Here is a 14,595-nt window from a genome sequence, read left to right on the forward strand (position 1 = left end):
GACATACTCGTCTAGGATGCCCCCTTTACAACCTTCTTATTGGTTTTTCTGCACTATCAGCATCATTCTGACCCTCATATGAAGCCGTTTGATGTCATTTTTGTTCGATATATTAAAATATTTCAGATCCATAGGTGTGAAAAGCTCTAAATTTGGTCTTATTAAAGTTTCTTATTCATATTCATTCCTTTGTGCCCATCTTTCATACGTTCATGGTTCATACTCACCCGAAAACCCAGAGGCATAAATACAAGCGTCCGCTGAGAGAAAAGAAATATTGCCTCTCGATCTTTATCAGCGTATCGTTGCTAGCCAGAAACAAAATATTTCAGACCAGATTTGAAGTTAATATTTTAAAGATTACAAATGACTTCTAATAAAAAATGTATCTGTGACATAAGAAATACAAATGGCAGGGAAAAGTAATCGTATTCAGATTGTTCAAGATGTGGGAACACAGTACTGTTTGTGGTTAATATGTCACTCGGGTGAAGATGGACATCCGTTGATTAATATGCCTGTTTTTGATTAATAACCAGGGAGTAGCTTATTTCCAACAGTAATGTAAAACACTGCCTGCTGCCGTACTGTTGACATTAAAATGTACTCATGCAATCTTTGCAAGTTTGACTTGGCATAGACTGTGAAACCCAAACGAAACAATATTTGTCTCATATGATTCTTATGTTTGAAATCTGGCTCTGCCTCAGAATAACTGACGTATCACTACTGTTGTTTACACACTCTGCTCTGTGATTTGGTTTTGAGTCGTGAGAACGTATGCGCCGCCCCTGCATGCGCTTCGCTGGAAGTCGAAACCACCTCAGCTTTAGCGAGAAGGTGTCATACTTAAAAAACTGACATCAGATGTTTGAAAGCAGTCAGTATCACACCTCACCCTTCTTCCTAACATCCTCAGACTGCTGGGAGATAAACAAACGCCTTATGTGGCTTTTCACCTCGCTGTGGTAAACTAGATTGTCTGAGGTGTCGTTGTTGTTGTTGTCGTCGTCGTTGTTGAAGCTCTTGTCTTGGGGATTAAATCTCAATGCTGATCCTCAACCCCTGTGAAGAAACATACCAGTTGTTGTTGTTGTTGTTCATCCTTCGGTTCTTGCCGTCACATTTTCACCGCTTGCTCACTGACATCAAAAGGTGAGCATAATGCCTGTTAGCTTTGTGTCACACAAGGGTTCCCGTCACCACACCCCTAAGCATTCGACCAGCATAGAAGACCTCTAGCTGAGGTATTCTTGAGTTCCCAATCCTCTTAAGAAGGGATATTGTCACGGTAGGTAGCTCCTGCCTTTCAGTATCCATGCAAAAGCATCTCCACAACATGTAACTGCTGCTAGCATGTCAGTTTTGTACAGTTTTCGGTCTACAGTTGGCTATCAGATGGAGGTTTTGGAAGCTTTTATCATGATGTGTGTGATAGCAGTCAACACTGCTCAACATTACTCTTAAAATCTGTCATATTTAGAGGATTGTGTGCAGTTTTTATGCATGCAAGATGGCATTTTTGAAGTTTTTTTTGATGATTTGCACTGAAAGATAATACTGAGTGAAGGAGTTCAAGTATGTGTTCATGAGTAAAGGTAAAATGGAGTGTGTGATTGACAGGTGGCTTGGCGGTGATGCAGGCATTGTATTGGACTGGGAGCTGAGCCTGGAATCAAAGCTCTCAATTTAACAGTTGATTTATGTTGTGGCCAAAATAATGAGATCATGGTTGCGATGGCTTGCTCGCCCTTTTAGACAAAACGAGGACCTGATCCAGGAGTAGAGCTGCTGCTGCTGCTTCACATTAAAAGGAGTCAGCTGTGGTAGACGGGGCATCTGATCAGGACACCCCTCTGGTCTGAGATATCCCAGGAGGAGCTGGAGGAAGTAGCCAGGGAGATGGGCGTAATGGCTACCTTGCTTTAGCCTGCCACTGTGACCCGGTGATGATTTTGATAGTGGTAAAAATTTCTTGTAGGGATGGACAAATGTACGAGGGGGGGGGCCCAAAAATTGCTGTCATTATAAATCTTTCAGCTGTACCTTTCTCATCCTCTTCAAAGCACTCTCCTTTAGATGTGTACTTCTCCCAGCGCTTCTCCCATTCCTGGAAACATTTCCTATAGTCATCTTTGGTCACCGTGTCCAGAGCCTCCTGCATTTCTGATTTCTTCCACGAATCGGTGAATCATCTTCCTTTCAGTCCCAATTTCAGTCTCACCGAGCTGTAGGCATCACTCTATATAATCCGATAACCGCACCCTGCTCCTGTGCTGTCGATGGCTTCTGGGAATTTTTGGTTGCCACTATGCAAAATCACTTCTAAAATAAATCAAAAGTGTTCAATGTGACTGACTGTGTTCCATTATTACAGTCTGCATTACATCATATGAGATAAACCTTTAATAACCCTTTGAGTTTTAATAACAAAAAGGAAATTAGTATACAGTAACGTAATTATCAGCACTAATTTATTTTCTTTTAGCCTTTATTTAATACATTATGCAGCCATGAGACAACAAAACAAACTGCTTTGTCAACAAAACATGCATCTTACAAGGCTTCAGTGGAGTAAATTAATCATACATTAGTATATCTAATCTCATAAACTCTCATGGTTCCAGTTTTTTATACAGGTCAGGGACAACAAGAACATCTTTGAGTCTTAATTTGTTATACGTGGTACCACTTTGTAACCTGATACAAGCCCGATGAGATCAAATTATATGGACTAAATAGAGGGTGTGTCGTAGATTATGTTCTATACTGGATTTGTCTCCCAGCAGCATTTTGTGTGTATGTATGACATAACAGAAATTTAAGATGCTCAGTAGAAGTGAAGGACAAAAAAAAAAAAAAGCTGATATCCACCCTGGATTGTCTCTGTGTTATCCATGACAACTGACTTTTAATGACAACGGATCACTGCGTAATCAAGAAAAGATCGAGAGGTAGAAGAAGGCCCACCGGCAGAAAAGCCTGCGAGTCAGTTATATTATTAATGGCTCTGCACTGACCTGTAGATCTCACTGATATGAGCTCTGCTGGCATGTTAACATTAATCGACCGCCCATTAGTCTAATGATAGGTCACATGAGCTCCAGGCAGCTGGCATAGGCCCGCTGTTTGTAATAAGGCTGCTGAAGCGGCCTGTTTGTCTTTGGGTGCAGCTGTTGGAGGAGGGCTGTGGCCAGAGCATAAAGGGCTCTTTTTACATTTCTATCTGAACAGACGCAGGGGCAGCATGGTCCCAAACAACACACATACGAGACCACCTGTAGTTGTTTAAACGTTTAGTTCTATATTTTATCTTCATTTTGTTTGTTGGTTTTATTCGTTTTTGGTCATGCACAGTGAGGCTTTACATAAAACAAACGTTTAAAACACAGTAAAACTAAAACTACATTAGAATAGAAAGATGAAATATACAGAGTTTATATTTTGATGCAGTAAGTTGCCCTAAATTTAATAAAGTAAATGAAGTTATGTAGAGAAAATCAAACAATCTTTTGGCTAAAGGGCTATTTCACAATATATACAAGTATAATATAAGTCAAACAAGGCATCTGTGTTTCAGTTTTTATCATTAATAAAACAGAGAATCCAGTTGCTTTTGACTTCGTATCTCTATTACATGGATGACTGAGAATCTTAATAAGTCATTTCACAGATTTAATTAAATGGGGTGACACGGTGGTGTTCGGGGTTAGCCGTGAATTTCCAGGTTCACGTCGGGCTGAAGACCTTCGGTTCAAGTCATTCCCCGTCTTTCTCTTCTGTCATTTCCTGTCATCTCTCAACTGTCAGCTACCTAATAAACCTACCTAATAAGGTATAAAATACCCAATAAAATACATATTTTTAAACATTCTCTCAGTATGTATTTTTTGTATTTGATAGTTGACAGTAGAAACAAAGGGAATCAGGGATGTACACTAATGCATTGTGAATGTGAAGGCATGTATACACAGTCACTGCCTGGTGCATGTACGTATAGACTTCCCCTTACAGTGTTTCCTCTAGGTTGACTACTTTGTGGCGGCGGCGAGGGGCTGCTGAGCCAAACTCGAGAGCAGTCAGACATTTCTCTGTTCTCTGTTTACAGTAGGAGCGGCTGAGATTGACACTAAAATGAGAATAGCCGGTCCGCTTTAAAGGTCAGTCCGCCTAAGCTATTGTCGCTAACTCGGGAGCTAACCCGCTTCACTTTTCCAGCAGTTTGTCTCCAACAGACGTGACTTTTCTCGGTGTTGAGAAGCTGCAGCAACACTGTAGCCTGTACTGTACATTCACTACTGCATTGACAACTTACTGCTAACCTTTTCACTTTTCTGCCGCTCGCTCTGCTCGCTCAACAGCTACACATTACACACTTCCCTTAAGGAAGCTACGCTACTCTCACAACAGCACCTTTCACGTAGATGTCCTCTGAAGAATGAGGAGAGGAAGGATTCTGGGATTTGATGCACTAGTCGATGACTCAAAACAATGCCTTGTCGTGCTCGCACATTGTGCAGATGAAAACCATTAGCGGCCCATTGATATTAATGATCGTGTGAAATTTTAGCAGCAGCGCTCACAGCACACTGGGGAAACACTGAATATGAATATAAGGGAAATGAAAATGAATATAGTGGAAACACTGCCTTATATATATCCTCTTTTCACAATGTCTGTGTTTATTTTCCAGCCTCCCCCCCCTTTTCTATCTCTTCCTCCCTCATCTCTGTCTGTTGATTGAATGCTGAGTCATGTGTCAAATCGCTTATTAAGCTGATATTTAGTAGATGTGGGTTTTTTTTTTTAGCATGCATGACTTATTATTTAGGAGAAGTGGTGTGCAATACAAGTTGAGGTTTTTCTTGTGTATCATAGTAATGTTTCTGGAATATCCTACAGTTTAGATTAGCATTGTTTCATCTGCATTGTCAAAGTTAAACATCCTGTTCGGCTCGCTAAATGTTGTTGAATGGCTTCGGACACAATGTACACAATTAACCCGAGTTATCCCACGTAAATATTATATTGCCTGGATCCTTCTTATCGTGCCACAGTAGATCACATGCTGACAGGCCTGTTGGTTGCGAAAACTTGAGAAATTACACACACACAAAAAAAAAACAAGAAATTGCCAAAAGTGCATGCTTCTTTGCACCATATCTCCCCACCCCTTGTGCTATGAACCCTGCCCGTTATCTGTGTTACTCCCGCCGCTGTCCGTCTGTCAGCAACAATAAGCTCTATTTCAGAGATCATTGCAGGAAAAGCCTCCTATCTGATTCAACCCCCTTTGCTCAGATTAAGTAGAGCAAATCCTACATATACTGCTGTTACAGTGACCCAGGGGCGACATATCATCTCCCATCATATCACAGCGTATGATGCTACGCTAAAGCCACAGTCCACTCCAGACTAAAGATCCCAATAGCCCTGCATGTCACCGCCGGGGCTTAATAGGGCCAGGCAGAGCATATTCACTATTTATGTCACTCGGGGTCTCCTGTAACACAGCGGAAGAATAATAGCTCTCTTTTGAACTTAATTCCCAGAGATACGAGTTAACCGTTTCAGTGAGAGAAAGATCACTTTTGATCTGAGGCTTTTAAGTCTTTATGTCGGCCCTGGTGTTGCCTGAGTCCTACTTGACTAATGAGGGCTGTGGGGAAACGGCTGTGCCGGCTGCACACTAGATACCGTATCTGCCATTAACACACTGTGTGGCCCAGAATAGCCGGTGTGCAGTAGTTAATTGACTGATTTCGTTTTAGTCACAACAGCTTGTCTTGACTTTGACGTCTCGGGAGGGTCAGATTTGATAAATGGAGGAGTGGTTTCAACAATAGCGGCGTGTACATGATGGCAGAATTCCAACCGCCCGGATGCTCGACATTCTGCATCGCTATCTTTGGGTAAAACATTCCTGGGAATCTGCTTTCGGTATGTTTGTAATGCGCGGCTTGTTTTTAATGTGTCGCTGCTTGTGTCATAATGTCATGACGCCGGTATTTTGGCCAGGAATCAGTCACAAACCTGGTTAGATATAGGTCAAATGAAAATAAACCAGTGTGGACAGTGATTTATTTGAGTGTGTATGTTTTAGTATTCTCACGGGATCCTATTTTTCAGTTTGAAAAAGCAGCAGAGGAATGTGTCACCGCTTCATACTGTCCCAGTCTTAAAGAATTCATTTGTTTTCATGGCTCAGTTTCAACATTGTGGCATCAACTCTTTGAGATAAGGGCTGCAACTAATGATTATTTTCATTATCAGTTAATCTGTTGATGATTTTCTTTAATCAATTAGTCGTTTGGGCTATAAAATGTTAGAAAATTGTGAAAAATCACTGTTTCCCAGAGCCCATGATGGCGTCCTCAAATGTCTATTTTTGTCCCGAGCAACAATCCACAAAGTTTGACATCATAAAAGACTCAATAAACCAGAAAATATTCACAATTTTAATGCATTGTTGGCGATTCATTTCCTGTTGCTTGATAAATGAATGAATCGACTAATCGTTGCAGCTCTATTTCAGATGGTAGCGATGAAACTTTTTCACTTGAAGTGTGACTGCAACCGTCTTTTCCATCATTGATTGATCTGTTGAATCAAAAGACATCATCACACTTGATAAGCTGCAACCACAGACCGCTCTATTGCTTTGTTTCAGCAGTAGCTGGTTATATATTCCTCCCCATGTGTGCATTATTATTTATTATTTATCCTTCTACACGGTGGTCCTACAGCGCCTGCTCTTTCCAGCTGCAGCAGACATCTATAGCAGTGATGATTCAGCAAAAAAAAAAAAAAAGGCACAAAAAGGCAGTCACATGAAGGAAAGGAAGTGATATTAGTGTGGGTTTTTTTTTTCCCCTGTCAGTGTTTTATGACTCCAAACTCCAAACAGCATTTCACCTTTAACCTTTAAGAACTTTTTCTTTGAGGTACAGTAAAGGTAGCTGCAGATTCCACCGAAACATTAAAAAAAAACTTCTGCGTTTTTCAAAAAAGTTGTAAGAAAAAGGTGAACAAATTACGAAGAAAGAATGAAGATGTGCGGATGAATTATTGTTTGCACCTGTTAATCCAGACAGTTGTGTTCCTGGAATGTTGTGACAGATGGCATTCCTTTCCCTATTGTGCATGTGTGTGTGCATGTGTGTGCATGTGTGTGCATGTGTGTGTGCCTGCGTGCACTCTCATATACTGTAAATCAAACGTACAGATCATGGTGTGAAGTCAAGCATGCGGCCATTCTATCTCCGTCCCGTCCTCCTTTGTTCGTCTTCTCCGGGGCCTCCTCCCCGTCTCTGCCGTCTCTCGCTAGCCGTCCTCTTATTGTCTCCACCTTCCCTTTGATTCAGAGCGGCGGTAGGAGCACGCAGGGGTCAAAATTGATGCGATACCGCGTAGTTATTCCTTAAAAGAGCAAGAAAGTGAGAGCGCGTGCATGTCGGGTGCCTTAAACATCCTGCGGCGGTGAACTCGAGTGCACTACGCCCCTCTGACCTTTTCCGTGTGTGTGTGTGTGTACATGCCGTATGCGCGGGCGTGTTTCTATTTGTCTTAAAGTGTTGTGTTGCCACCTGCATGGTTTTTATGTATGCATGTACGACAGGAACGTTTCAAGGTATGTTTGTGTATCGTATGTGGACGCGGCGCTATTTTGAACACAGATCCTGTGAAGTGTGAAGGAGTCTCGCGGCCATCTGTGTTCCATAACGGCTGTTGTGCTGTATGTGGTTGAACAGGACCGTCCCGCTATAGTTCATCCTCATTCTTGTCCCCTTTTGAGCGGCACATACTGTATGCAGCGCCGGCTTGGCCTCCAGGGCCATAACCACTCAGACAAGAACTAAGTGCACATCATGTTCCGTTTGTCCGAGAGGCTTTTCATCCAGCGTACAGACCAATGAAAATTCAAGATTTGCCTTATTTGCATATTTGTCATACCATTATGATTTATCTCCAGGCAGTGTTAATTCTTATTTAATTCATTTAATCCTGATTTACCCCTTTTTTTTTTTGCCTTTTGTTCAAAAATTCCAATTTTCAGTGGAATCATATTCCGATGCTGTGATCTTATCATATCATTGTTCCACAAATGTTTGATTCAGAGCAAAGCTGTAATTAAAAAAACTACTTATTAAAGTTTTGGTCTGCATAACAGTGCAGCAAAGTGCTTTTTCATACGGTGATGGATGTGATGATAGTGATTTCAAGCGTATCGCCCAGCCTTAAAGGTGAATCAAGCAGGGAGAGGGGAGAGAGAAGAGAAAGCAAAGACAAATTATTACTGGAATGAGGAAATGTGAGCTGCTTTTTTTTTTGTTTCCTGTAATCTAATCAGCAGCTAACACTATTATCATAGCTGTTGACTGTTGGCTCACATTCACATTGTCGCTGCTGAGTAATCTTGCAGTCTGATCATACAAGAACACTTACAGAAGCAGCTGTCTCATTTAGCCTTCAAAGTCTTCCAAGGTTTTTTTTTTTCTTTTTTTTTGCCTCAAAAGAAAAGAAAAGAAGAGGTGAAAAGACCTCGACGGACTGTTGAATGTGAAGATGTTAGAAGCTGAATCGACACCCGAACGCAGTCAAGTGTTTGTCTGCATCAGCTTCAAGGACACATGAGAGAACTAACAAAAGCGAATGTGCACACAGATGCTTATGTGTTAACAAAAGCAGTGCAGATAGAGCCTTTAAAGGAGACGTATCATGCTTTCTGTGAGTTGCTGTTATTTCTATACTGTTATGATGTTGGATGTCAAACATGCTCAAAACTTGAGGTGAACATACAGTGAGTCAAAAGCCAGGGCCTCAACCTGCCCTGAATGCTTCGTTTGCAAAATTATCTCTACTTCCTCCTCGCTGATGATGATGTCATAGTGTTCGTGCATGCCCTCAAACGGCCGTCCGTGTTGGTGTCAGATCGGATTTGGGCTTGAACATGCAGGGATGCATTTGAGAAGTTTATATTTCAAGTGAAAACAGAGAAAAATAAGTGAAATCCCACTACTACTACTACTACTGTACCTGGAAGTCTGCCGAGATGCTTCTAGAAGTTAACCAATCAGAACAGAGTGGGCTCATGGGGGAACAGGCCTGTTTCAGACAGAGGCTGAACTGAGGGGCTGCAGAAAGGACCGATATAAGATAAATAATGACTTTAACTATAAATCAAGTAAAGATATTCCAGTAGAGCCCCAGAATATAAAGACATATCTGGAAGTGTGCATGACGTGTCCTCTTTAAAAACCCAACACTGCACATTAAACACGTACATGCAGTACAGTTTATGCACATGCATATGAATTCTGCAAATTCTAATGTGGATATAGAGTGATCACACAGACACACACACACACACACATATATACTGTACCGACCACAAATATCCTGTCGTATCGCTCCAACACTTATTTCATAGAGCCTAACCAATCATTACACAGATTCCAACCCACCAAGGCAGAAACACAAAGCGGAGGTGTCTGTGACGGGCTGCTGACAGCTCGCCCCGCTCTTTGCCCCTCCTCATGTCTAAGGATGTAGCGTGGCTCGGTTTGTTCAACCTTTGCCACATGCAGTTTATTTCATCTCGTCCACGGACGCGTGCAGCTGCACGCTCAATTTGTAAAATAATAGGCAGAGGAGAATTAATTGTGTTATATTGCTGTTGCAGAAGTGAGCACGAGCCAAACAAGGGGAAGTGAGTCTTGGATTCTCTACGGCTTCCTCTTGCTCTAAGTGTGTAAAAATGTTCCTGTCCATGTGTCAGACACTGTACATGAACCTCTTGCATAAGGAAGCACATGGAATAAAGTATTAGGCATCATGATAGTTAGTTAAAAGGAAATATCGACTGTGGGTGTCAGATAATAAATCATCAGCACACACAGAAATGCACGTACACTCGGTCCTGAGGCGTTTGTAAGACAGGTGGAGCCTGTCTGAGCACATCTTTTTGGCCTTTCACCATCACTTTCAAACTATAATACTGAGGAAGAGTGGCTCCGATTCAAAGACATGCTTAAGTGGCACAAAATGAAAACTGACATCCGACCTCAAACACATTCTGTCTTCTCTCTGTTTTCTTTTAATCACTAACACACATTCACATACACAATCCGGACATGTTATGCGCAAACTACCACATGGACACAATTTTCCTCAAGTTCTTTAGGCACAAATACACACAGGTGGCAAATTTACTCCGGATGAACTCATACACACTGCAGAAAAACATCTTTCTCATGCACATACGCTCTGTTGCCGTAGGACTGATTCTCTATCCGTGCATGTGTGTGCGTGTGTGTGTATGTGTGTGTGTATGTTAGGGCTGGCTTTAAATCAATTTTCCGATTCAAATTTATCTTGGTTTAAACTTTTCTGATAACGATTCATAAGATCCGAGCTTTTAATAATTGCCTTTTCTCATGGATTTTAAATCCAAAAAAATGAATCCAGACATCTTCCCTAAGGCTCGGTTGTTCCATAATCAGCGGAGCAGCTCCAACCATGTTCGACGAGAGCTGCTCGGCCGTGAGCTCTCGCTGAGATCTCACATGATATTTGCGAGATCTCGTGGCCGGACCTCGTCGAACGCGGCGGGAGCTGCTCCGCCGGAGGCGCCGCCGAGCCTGTTGCACAAAAGCTTTGTGAGACAATCACAGTAAAGAGTTTTAATAGAGGTATAAGTGATGCAGCAGGTATGTTTGGCTGCCTGGTGATTCAATTTAAAGTTGTCGTTTGTGCACTAAAGGAAGCTGATTAACTGTAGAGTTGCACTAAATTGTTCTGTAGTGTGTTCTTGTTAATAAAAAGTACATTAATATAACTGTTTTGGGGTCAATTCTTAATGTAAACATTAATATTCTTAATAAAACACCAGGTAGAAGGCTCCTCATACAATTTACAGCATCTGAGAATCTTTCTGTCATATCCAAGCTAAACTGGTATTGTAACCGAAATATCCCCTAACCAAATCAATATTGAATCGAATCACGAAATCCACATCAATACCCAGCCCTAGTGTGTGTGTGTGTGTGTGTGTGTGTGTGTGTGTGTGTGTGCGTGGAACATCCGTGAAAAGAAAAACAAAAGGAATACATGGAAAAGATAAAATGATTGAGCAACAGTTTCATTTTTATTCCTCAGGGATGTTTGCAATGAAAAGTCCAAACTCTTGTGCTCTTGACAGTCTTGGCTCTCGTCACGTTCTTCCACTGCTTCTCTCTCTCTGTTTCCCCTCTTCACCACTTTGTTCTGTTTCTTATCACCGTCTCGAGTTTATGAGTCCAAAAAACTGTAAACTGCCTGTTCCTTTAATCTGTTCTGACACACTGTTCAAAAAAACAATTGAATCTCTGAACAGTGAGGAGTGTGTTTGCACTTTTGGACACGCATGTGTACCGCACGTGTACACTGCCTGATTGTGTGTATGTTTGTGTGTATGTGTGTGTGTAAAAGTGTGTGTAAGTGCTAGCCTGTGTTACTGGCGCACATGTGGGCATCTGTACCTTGTGTGTGGGTGTCTGCTGTGTATGACTAGGGCTTGGCACTAATCAGATCCAGGACCACACAGGCACTCGTAGGGAGCCGGTGGGAATCGGGGGGCCCCTGGCCCTCAGTACCCCCAACCTGAGTCTCTGCCAAAAAAATCACCTTCCAGCCTGTTTGGCTCCACCTTTTTCGGGCTCCGCCAAGTTCCCCTCCTCCCTCACCACCTTCTCATCTTTCATAGATTCTGCTGGATCCAGTCAGGAAAAGATTGAGATTATAGTGTGAGTGGGTGTAGTTATGACTGTGGGGCGCCCAGGGGCCTCACCAGGCCTTGTAGGCTTTATCACACCCTTGGGTGGGAGGGATCGTGGGGAAGGAGGTAGAGGAGGGAGGAGGGGGGTGACATGTAAGAAATGACCATGTTGGTCCTTTGTGAACGTGTGTGTGTGTCTGTGGTCTCTTTACAGTATGTGTTTTATTGCTCATTACAGAGGTGGCTGAGATGTGGAGATGAATGGAAAGGCTTGAGGGGGTAGAGAGAGGTTGACATGAGGTGTGTGTGTGTATGTGTGTGTGTGCAGATTTGTGAACATCTGTGTCTTAAAGACTTGTCTAGATATTGTACAGTAAAATCTGGGCTTGTATGGTATCTGTTTTTTTAATATCTTTATTTCTTCTCAGTGTTTTACAGGAGTATAAGGTATATGACAGTATGTTTGCAAGAAAAGAACAAAACAATAAAACACTTGCAGCTAACAGCTGATGCACTTTGAGATTTGTGCTTCTCTGTCACAACTGATGAAAATCTTCAGGATTTCCAAGCACTGTAGTGCACCATAACACTCTGATACTGCTCAAGCCTTGTACAAGCACTGTTAAAGGAGCAGTCCGACCTTATTCTCTGAGGTAATCATGTGATCCGTGTGAAGAAGAGGTCGATTCACATTAGAACCTAAATATGTATCTTGAAAAATGTATTCTTATGAATGATGTGTTTTTTTCCCTCCTCGCTAAATGCAGCTTGTTGACATATTTTATTGCAGTCAGGGTTTGGTTAGCTACTCATCGTGATGTTGTGGAGAAGGAATGTTTCTTAAAAATCAGAGATTAATTAACAAAAGCGTTGGGACACCATTCAGTTTTTATTATTTCAATGTGAGAGAAGCACAGAAGTACAAAAGGTCCTGGCGTGTTTATGACTGGAATAATTGACGGAGATGAGGTTGTGCAGAAGGAAGAAGTTGCGGTCGGACAAGTACGTCATGTCACTGATAGCGGGGGGGTTCGGTTGACCTTCCCATCCCGACCGCCGGTGACCCTCCGCGGAGATGTTTCCAGGTTGGCAGGAGTAGTAGCGGCTAGTGGAAGCAGTTGACAGTGCGTGTTGTGTTCCTCCAGTGATCACAGAGAGCAGGTGCACGGCTCTTTCCTCTCGGGGGGCGAGCTACTTGCTGGAGGGATAAGATCTCAAATATGGTCAGAATGGCCTCAGTGTTGTTACTGAGTGTCATCTTATACAGGGAGCCCGGTTAGCATCATGCATGCATGGGGCAGACACGTGGCCAAAGTTCTGCAGCTTGGGTACATACTGTATAGTATCTCGCAGAGCTTCTGTTAACTAGGACACACAGCTGATGATGTTGCTTCATACTGAGCGCAAACTAAACGGCATAAAACAGAAAGGTCAACTAAAAGTTCAAAGGATAACTGGTCGGTTTTTCTCTTGCCGTCGGGTATATTTGTGCACAATCATGCTTACTGACCTAATAATCATGCTACTCTACCTCATAGACCTGCCTGTATACCTGCTGCAGCGGTGAAGCCACGCCCCCTCCACCGCGTCCAGTCTGACGTAGCTTTTCTCGGCTTGAGTCAAACAGCTAATACAGACCTCGAGACATAAACAGAGCAGCTTCAGTAAAGAAACCAGACGAGCTGCGGGCAACATCCTAATGTTTCTCTCTCCCTGAGGAGCTCAAACCCAGCTCCCCCCCACCCCCCCCCCCCCCCCCCCCCCACCCCCCCTCAAACATAAACCCATCCCCGATTCGTCGAGGCTGCGCTGTTTTTGCTTGATAAATTTGCACATATTTATTTATATGATTTTATTTGTGCCCATGTTTATACGCCTGACGCGAGTCTGGTTTGTTTTATTTGAGCTGCGGCTGGTGCCTGGATCCCAGCCCTGTTTGTAAACTCAAAAGAAACTGGGCGCACGATACACACACATAGGCACACACACACATACACACACATACACACACACTACTCACTGCCAGGCTCACGCACACACACACACACACATGCACACAATTGCTGTTATTTCACAACCACTTAGGGAGATGGGTATCTGCACGTGAGGCCCTGTGTGAGTCTGAATGTGCTTTTATGTAGGTTGATGTATTTATTCAGTTTTTATACAGTATGTATAGCTTAACCAAACACAATAAAAAAAAAGTAAATTGATTTCAGGATGTTTATTAAAGAACCTCATATATTTCTTTAGGTTTTTCCTTTATTGCAAGTTTTTCCTCACAGGAAGAGTGAGTTCGCTGCTCCTCTCGACCGCTAGTTTGAAGGTTTTTCCACTGATGTTTGTCATGAAGAAAACAAAAGCATCACCGTCTTTTCTTTTTTTTTTCTCACCCCTTCACTCGGAAAAAAATCTGTCGACTGTTTTTAATATTTTTGATAAGCGCGTCCAAGCTGCGGCCCTTTTGGGGGGTTTCCCGATTGCGCCATCGCTAATCTCCTCCCCGGGCTGTTGGCATGGCAACAGCACCTGTGTGAGCGCGGGACAGAGAGAGAGAGAGAGACGCAGCGAAGAGGGAGGGAAGGCAGCGCACGGTGATCGCCCAGATTGTTGGCACAGTTGGATAAAGTTACCCGTGCAGTCACGTGCGATGTGTGTGTATGCACACACACACACACACACTCATAGTGGTGCTGCAGGTTAGGCTCCATGCCCAGACACATCACACACACACACACACACACACACACAACTTCCACTCAGGCCTGCTGTGTTAGAATTGCCAGCTCAATCTGCCTAATGCTGGATACACACTCATGTATACACTAACACACACACAC

The 14,595-nt window shown here is 42.8% G+C and overlaps 1 protein-coding gene across 9 annotated transcripts in view; it reads left to right on the forward strand.

The window, feature by feature from the left end:
* Window positions 1-14,595, forward strand: part of thrab (thyroid hormone receptor alpha b) — a 162,942-nt gene that overhangs the window by 87,253 nt on the left and 61,094 nt on the right. Inside the window, exon 1 of one of the 9 annotated variants that reach the window (XM_067576050.1) lies at window positions 4,105-4,160. The exons of the other annotated variants lie outside the window; for them this stretch is intronic. The gene's annotated coding sequence lies outside the window, so the exon portion shown is untranslated. Of the gene's footprint in view, window positions 1-4,104; window positions 4,161-14,595 lie in introns of those variants that run through there. 9 annotated transcript variants of the gene reach the window in all.

Source organism: Thunnus thynnus, chromosome 20 (assembly GCF_963924715.1).
Source record: "Thunnus thynnus chromosome 20, fThuThy2.1, whole genome shotgun sequence".
Classification (NCBI taxonomy): domain Eukaryota; kingdom Metazoa; phylum Chordata; class Actinopteri; order Scombriformes; family Scombridae; genus Thunnus; species Thunnus thynnus.